General features: G+C 36.2%; 1 pseudogene across 1 annotated transcript; it reads right to left on the bottom strand.

Annotated features, from left to right (window-relative positions):
* Positions 1–3,378: 3,378 nt before the first annotated feature.
* On the bottom strand, positions 3,379–7,845 carry LOC149533223 (pentatricopeptide repeat-containing protein At4g30700 pseudogene; annotated as a pseudogene). Its single transcript, XR_016356815.1, has one exon. The product of XR_016356815.1 is annotated as a pentatricopeptide repeat-containing protein At4g30700 pseudogene (transcript).
* Between the last annotated feature and the right edge of the window lie 1,023 nt (positions 7,846–8,868).

Genomic DNA, 8,868 nt, shown 5'->3' with positions numbered 1-8,868 from the left:
TCTTTATGGGTTGAATTATTTTCTCCTCTATATAAAGGTATTTAATAGCTAACTACATGATGAACTCAGGGGTCCAAATCAATAATCTTTTTGAAGTTTTAGTTGGAACTCTTGTTCTTTATTGGCAAGGAACCCATGAATAATCAAAGATCATTATGGGAAGGGGATCCAAAATAATAATCCAACACTTAACATGGAGGCTACCCATCATTAGTCTAATAAGAATTGTATTGAAGATGCTAATGGATTTGATGAAGCATTTCCAAAGTATTCAAATTGTGCATGTATCTAAAGAAAGTAGTAGATATTTGGTCCTAATATCAAACACCACCTTAATAATGAACTCACTAATATTAGTTAATCTCTTATTTTCACTCTTTCATTTAACATAAATCAATGGAAGTGGAGGTAAGAACAATGCCTTATCAATCATTTCAATACAAATCACTCCATGTAATGAGAACAATGGATATGATGGTTATAATTTCGAACTAGCAACTTCACATGTCTCATTTAGATAACCCAAATCATTACGTGACCGAGATAATAAAAAAAACTCAAAATGTTAAAACATTTAGGTTAGCTAGGGAGAATCAGGTCATGTGAGGTGGCCAATTAAGATTAAATATTCTTGTTGTGAGAATGCTTGTGACATCACTATAATCTATAATATCCTCAAGAAGGATGTCGCAACCTCTTCCCTTAAATTTTTTCATGGGTTTGATCCAATTTTATCCTATGAGTTTGTCATTTCCTAGAAGAAAATAATGGTAATATGCGGGATATCCCATTCAAGGTAATGACCCAAGCATATTTATTTATAGAAAAGCTTAGCATAGAAGGAGTGAAATTACATAAATTATCAAAATTTGAGAGCAACACATCCTTTCATTTTATGCACGAAGAGAGAAGGTATTTGAATTTTAGAATGGGCTTGAATAAGAGGACCTTCTCATGTTGTAGTAGGAGATAGTTGAAATGTTAATGAAGTAGTACATGTTTTAATGAAAACATAACCAAAGTCCCTCCTATCATTTCCCTATGCTAAATCACTCAAGACATTGGAAGAAAATGAGATTCCATTTATTTTGTATGCTCTTTGAAGGAATATATTTGAATGTGATTTTGGTCCACTCTCAACTACCCCTACATTGAGGACTCATGCATTGCATCTATAACTATGAGAAAGCTAAAGTTCCACAATCATCATTCATCTTGAGAATTATCAACCTTGCTCTTGTCCAACCTTAGTGAAAAAAAGAGTTATGAATAACCCTTGACCCTCACACCAATTGGTGATGCCACGACCACTCACACTCTATAACACCCTAAGTTTGTAGTCATCAATGAACCCAACCCCAATCTAGATATCAAAATCTATGTGCCCCTACTAAATTTCTTCCAACCTTGGGTCTGCTAGTTTCATATCTATTAGTCACAAACCCTTTCCAATTGATAATGTGGATTCAATATTGAAAGAAGGTACATTTTCTAGTTCCCCTCCCAACTCTAGCAATCTTGTTACTAATTTTATGACCAAGAACTCAAGGTAGAACCAAAATAGGCCTCGCTCTACTGTGCAACCTAGTAAGCTAGTAGATGATTTGATTAAGCTAGAAGACTCTAGGGTTCCTCACATTAACAACCTTTTGACCAAAAAGATATGCTCCAATTGGGAAAATACAAAATACTATGTGGTCAAAATTCATAAAAGATCAATGTCCACAACAATGTTACAAAATGATTCCTAGCCCAACTCTAAAATAGAAGTCTAAGAGTGGAGGAATTAGAGATGACTATTTCAAATCATTCAAGGAACAACCCAAAACCCATGTGAATCAAGAAGTTCAACAAGAAGTAAACAATATTTTTCTACCTTATAAAACTAGGAGTCCACAAAAATGTTACAAAATGATTCCTAGCCCAACTCTAAAATAGAAGTCTAAGAGTGTAAGAATTAGAGATGAATATTTTAAACCATTCAAGGAACAATCCAAAACCCATGTGAATCAAGAAGTTCGACAAGAAGTAAACAATATTTTTGCTACCTTATAAAATTAGGAGAAATAGAGTTAGACTTCCACACATTGTAGAAGATCTAAGAAGACTTCAAAACTTAGCTAAATTATCAGTTTCAATGAGCATACCATAAAGAGCTTGCAACTAGCATTTGTGTGCTACGAAATACTCTACAAAAGAAAAAAGACAAAGGAAAACTATTCAAGAGGGCTTGACCAAGAGAACTAGAGCCAAGTCTATAGTCCAAAGCAATGCCACTATATTGGAGAAGTGGAGCCCCTAAGGGTTTCATAAATATATTACGTAAATTTTCTCACCAAACCATAAGAGGCAATCATGGGCTAAAAAATTAGGAGATCACAATTGGGTGGTTTTTTTCTTGTGTGGGTGTAGTTTCTTAGTTTTATTGTTGCTCATACATATTTATTACTATTAGTACTATATTTCATGGTACTTGAACTATATATTTTACTAATTGATCTAGAAAAGTGTTTGGGTGCTCTCAGTTTGCCTCGTTTTATCTTTCTAAAAAAAAATTCAAACTTGTTAAAATTAAGTAAACCAAAAATCGCTAACCATTTACTAATTCTAGAAGCATTCTAAAGTGAATCCCCTTGTTTTAAAACTGGGATGAGAAACAAGTACAAAAAATTCAATATTCTTAATATAGTTGTGATTAAGGATTGTAAACAAGCATTAAATTTATCATATGGGATTTAATCTTCACTAGTATTTGTTGGTAGTGCAATTGTTAGGAGTGCAACTAATGCAAAATTATTGAAATCCTATATTATCAAATGGAAATTTATCTTTATCAATTGGTAGGTTTGCCACATGATAATAAAGTAGTCAATTTAATCATATTATGAATATAATTGTGATTGTATTTTAATTCTTAAATATTTCCAATTATATTTCATTGAAATCACAATCGCTCGTTCTTTTTCAGTTTCTTATTATAAACTTATTCTCTCTCTAAACACTACAAAATGTCTAATTTAACTCTCTCGCAACCACCATCAAACCCTTATCGCATTAATATCAATTTGTAGGTTCCATCATGCACAATTTTGTATTACCAGAGTGTACGATTATAATGTGAGATAAGTTATATGTAATCTCCTCTCTAAATTGATCTATAAACCTCATATTGTGAGTTTTTCAAGTGTTGTGCATTTCCGTTAATCACAGCATAGACAGAATTGTTTTTACTTCTTCATATAGAAATATAATAGTTTATTTATAGTTAAAAACAAACAGTTTCAAGTCAAGTAAAACTTAAAAAAATTGTGCTATCACAAATCCATGAGTTTCACCCAGTCAAGATGCAAAGCAACATTACAAATATCTAGCCATATATGAAACAAAATCTACATGTATAAATATAAAATTATATGCCTGATCTGGATTATGTAATTTATCCCTGTGACATAGGTAATAGAAAATACAATTTTAATCCAATAATAAAAAATGTATACAAAATTGACAAGGGTAATTGTTAGCCTTCACTTCCCATTTTCTGTCATTCGAGCATCTTGAGTGTTCCCCTTTTTATCTTCCCCATTCTCAACGGCCTCCTCCAACTTTTCATATCATACATATGCAGATGTTTTCAAAACAATTCAATTATGTGCCCATAATATCATAAAACAATTAGTATTTGACAGATGCCCAACAGAAAATATAACCAGTGAGCTGCATTGTACTCTGCGTCAAATTTAATAATAGCCAACAGCATGGCCTAGACTGACACAATGCACATTATTAAAGTGTGATCCTAGTTTTCAGATTGCTTCATTCAGCATTACCAATAATCTCCGCAAGAACATTGTCCCTGTTTAAAATGATGGAAACGGTTTGCATCTCTAACAACAATTTCTCTTCTAACAATCTTGGAGATAAACTTCGTTGCAGTGTGGCAGTCAGCACATACTCGGAGGTTCTTGACAACTCTAATAGTTGTTCCAGGGGAGGTATTTAATAAACCAAAAGCAATTGCCAACTTTTCACTATGGTGACAGAGAAATACTTCTTTTTCCTCCTCTTCGACATCATTAGGCAAATGTCTTGAATCGGGACAATACCCTGCTGCCTTCATCTCCCAATCCAATTTCTCCAAGATTGCGTATATTTCTTGTGTTTGTGGATGTGATCTGTCTCCTACACAAAAGGCATGAACCATTTTATGGCCTTCAATCCAACTACATCCAGGGACCTTTTTAATTCCCCCATCTTTCATCAATCTCCTTACCATCTGAACTTCATCCCAACTGCCCACTTCTGCATAGATGTTTGAGAGAAGAACATAAGTTGCAGCATTTTTAGGATCCAAATCAAAAAGCAGCATCGCTGTAAATACTCCAAAGCCTATATTCATATGTAACCTGCAGGCACCAAGAAAACACATCCACACTACCACCACGGGTTTAACTGGCATCTTAGAGATAAAGGTAAGGGTGTCCTCCAGATAGCCAGCACGCGCAAGAAGGTCAACCATGCACACATAATGATCAACTGTAGGAGTAATGAAATAAGTGTTATTCATATGAGTGAAGTGTTTGCAGCCCTCATCCACTAAACCTGCATGACTGCACGCAGATAGAACACAAGCAAAGCTTGCAATGTCAGGATGTGTTCCAGAGCGCTTCATTAATTCAAAGACTTTAAGAGCGTCCTTGCAAAATCCATTTTGTGCATATCCTGCAATCATTGCATTCCATGAGATGACGTCTCTTTTAGGCATTGTGTCAAACAATTCACGTGCCTTATCTATGCTTCCACATTTTGCATACATGTCTACCAGAGCATTTCCAACTATAATATCTGATAAAAAGCCCTCTTCTTTTATGCTTTGATGGATGTCCATACCCTGTTCCAAAGCTCCCATTTTGGCACAAGCAGGTAGGATACTGGAAAAGGCTGTTGAGTCTGGCTTTACACCTGCCAACTGCATTTCCTTGAAAGTTTCTAAAGCCTTCTCAACTAATCCATTTTGTGCATATCCTGCAATCATTGCATTCCATGAGATGACATCTTTTTTATGCATTGTGTCAAACAGTACACATGCCTTGTCTATGCTTCCACATTTTGCATACATGTCTACCAGGGCAGTTGCAACTATACTATCTGACAAAAACCCCCCTTCCATTATGCTTTCATGGATGTCAATACCCTGTTCCAAAGCTCCCACTTTGGCACAGGCAGGGAGGATGCTGGCAAAGGTTGTGGAATTCGGCACTACACCATCCAATTGCATTTTCTTAAATGTTACCAAAGCCTTGTCGACAAAGCCATTTTGTACGTATCCTGCAATCATTACATTCCAAGTAACAACATCTCTTTGAGGCATTCTGTCAAAGAGTTCACATGCCTTGTCTATCCTTCCACATTTTGCATATATGTCGACCAGTGCATTGACAACTATAACATCTGACATAACACCCCCTTCCTTAATGCTTTGATGAATATCCACAGCCTGTTCGAAAGCTCCCATTTTGGCACAGGCAGGGAGTATGCTAGCAAAGGTTGTGGAATTTGGTTTTACACCAGCCAATTGCATTTGCTTGAAAGTTTCTAAAGCCTTTTCAGCAACTCCATTATGTACATATCCTGCAATAATAGAAGTCCATGAGACAACATTTCTTTGAGGCATCCTATCAAACAATCCACGTGCCTTTTCTATGCCTCCACATTTTGCATACATGTCTAGCAAAGTATTCCCAATTATAATATCCGACAAAAATCCCCCTTCCATAATGCCTTGATGGATCTCCATGACCTGTTCCAAAGCTCCCATTTTGGCACAGGCAGGGAGAATGCTGGCAAAGGTCATAGAATTGGGTTTTACACCTGCCAATTGCATTTGCTTAAAAGTTTCTAGTGCTTTACCAACAAAACCATTTTGGGCATACCCTGCAATCATTGCATTCCATGAGATAACATCGCTTTGAAATATTTTGTCAAACAGTTGACTTGCCTTACCTATGATTCCACATTTTGCATACATGTCTACCATGGCAGTTGCAACTTTAACATCTGGCAAAAATCCCCCTTCGATTAGGCTTTGATGGATGCTCATACCCAGTTCCAAAGCCCCCATATTGGCACAGGCAGGGAGGATGCTGACAAAGGTTGTTGAGTCCGGTTTTACACCAGACAATTGCATCTGCTTGAAAGTTTGTAAAGCCTTTTCAACAAATCCATTTTGTATATATCCTGTAATCATGGTATTCCATGAAACTACGTTTCTTTGAAGCATATTTTCAAAAAAAGAATATGCCTTGTCTATTTTTCCACATTTTGCATACATGTCTATTAGAGCATTTCCAACTGTATTATCTGACAAAATCCCTTCTTCCAATAAGCTTTGATGGATGTTTATTCCCTGCTCCAAAGCTTCTATTTTGGCACAGGCGGGGAGAATACTCGCAAAGGTTGTAGGAGTTGGCTTTGTACCTGCCAACTTCATTTGCTTGAGAGTTAGTAAAGCCTTATCAATAAATCCGTTTTGCGCATATCCTGCAATCATGGCATTCCACGAGATGACATCTCTCTGAGGCATTCTCTCAAACTGCTCACTTGCCTTATCTATGCTTCCGCATTTTGCATACATGTCTACTAGAGAAGTTGCAACCGTAACATCTGATAAAAATCCACTATCTTCTATGCTTTGATGGATATACATACCCTGTTCTAAAGCTCCCATTTTGGCACAGGCAGGGAGAACGCTGGAAAAGGTTGTGGAATTTGGCTTTATACTTGCCCGTTGCATTTCCTTGAACGTTTCCAAAGCCTTATCAACATATCCATTTTGTGCATATCCTGCAATCATTGCGTTCCATGAGATGACATCTCTATGAGGCATTATGTCAAACAGTTCACCGGCCTTGTCAATGCTTCCACATTTTGCATACATGTCTACCAGGGCGCTTGTGACTATGACATCTGACGAAATTCCTCTATCCTTTATTATTTGATGTATGTTCATTCCCTGTTCCAAATTTCCCATTTTGGCACATGCAGGGAGTACGCTAGCAAATGTGAACTTATCGGGTTCAATATCTGTTTGTTGCATGTCCTGAAACAGAGTGACTGCCTCCTGAGAATACCCATGTCTTCTGTACGCTGCAATAATCGTATTCCATGAGATGGTGTCTCGTTCTTTCATGCAGTTGAAAACCTTTCGAGCATCGACCAAACTTCCGCACTTGACATACATGTGAATAAGCTTATTATGAAAATTTGTGCGGGTAGCGAAGGCAAATTGCCTGTGGGCAATGAAAGCGTGGACCTTTTTCCCTTGTGTATGAGCATGCTTAAGAATACAGGTTTGCAGTAACTGAATATATGTAGAGGAGTCTTCAGGAGGGTTGTGTGTAGTAAGCAGAATGTGCAGCGCCTCTTTCAACTGGCCCTCTCTACATAATGCTGTGAAATTAAATGTAGTGGATGGCAATGGCATTTTACGAATGGAATTCAGTTTACGTTTTCCACAATGGCATTGCGAGAACAAAACCTGGAAGCATTTTCACTTACAGAGTTTTTGAAGTATCTGAGTGAATGAAACCATTCGGAGGTAATCTATATCAGTTTTTAAAATCAGACATATGAACTGGTCAGTATCTCACGAAGGATTAGCAGTCAATCCAGATGATTAAATCTTCGAACGACAAAGAGGAGCATCAAAGCAGAAACTTTAAATCGTTCAATCATTAACATAAACTATTGAAACTACAAGCATAAACAGAAATCCACAGAAGAGAACTGAGAATAGCTTTTTAGATCTATTATCCAAATCCAACCTCACAAAGTAATAGATCTCATGTAAGCCCGTTTGGTCGAATTGGAACATATTGAAAAATAGAATATGATTTTTATTCTTGGTTTGGTGCACAGAATTGGAATGGAGAATAGGACTGCGTATTCTCATTCTACCTCCAAAATGAGCATTTGTCCATTCTAATATTTGTTATTAGAATTGCTCTTCCAATTTCTTATTTGATTTTTTCTCATTTGATAATGTTTTCAAATCTGAATCATTTTGACTTCTTCTCAAGGTCTTCCATTGCCCAATTTCAAATGATGATATTGAAAAAAAAAATTCTAAGATATGTGGATCAAACTAGAAAAATCATTTGAACTCGAATAAACTATTTTTCATTCCTGAGAGCCATTGTGAATGAATGAATAATTGCTCCAGGGTCTGTAGATTGGAAACCAACCGGCGACGTAGAGAAAATCGTGAGCGGAAAAATAATATTTCTCGGCAAAATCATGGGTGGCAAGGTTTCAAACTGCTCAACTTATGAGAATATATTATAGAAATTGGCCCTCCAATTTGGCCCACAAACAAAAATTAGAGATTATTCATTGTTGGATTGTAGTTCAAGGAGCCTGAGATGATCAAGGCAGCCAAGTGGGTCAATGTGTCCTCCTCATGAATTATAATTGCTTGATGAAAAGAAAAATCTATCATTTTTGCAAGTTATTTTCTTCAATTTGTCCAGTTCAAAACCTGGTGGGAGTCCGCGAGGGTCTTGAATTCTAATTTGTAATTTGTCTAACCAAACAGAGAATTCTTATTCTTATTACAGAATATCAATTCTAGAATAACAATTCTAAAATAGCAATTCTTAATTGTTTATTTCTATGCACACAACCAAATAGGCCCTAACCAAAGACACCAATCTCCAATTGCATTTTCAGGCACCAACCAACAAGAGATGCCAATTTCAACATCTCAAAGATACAATGAAAATGAATTGCAGAGTTCCAATACATGAATACTCGACTTCCACCTCATCTGATGAACTTCATAACATTCTTAGATGTACATGTGATCTTATGAAA

This window comes from Cupressus sempervirens, chromosome 10 (assembly GCF_028749045.1).
Source record: "Cupressus sempervirens isolate cs-2001-9-10 chromosome 10, ASM2874904v1, whole genome shotgun sequence".
NCBI lineage: Eukaryota > Viridiplantae > Streptophyta > Pinopsida > Cupressales > Cupressaceae > Cupressus > Cupressus sempervirens.
This window is presented reverse-complemented; position numbering and strand designations above follow the sequence as displayed.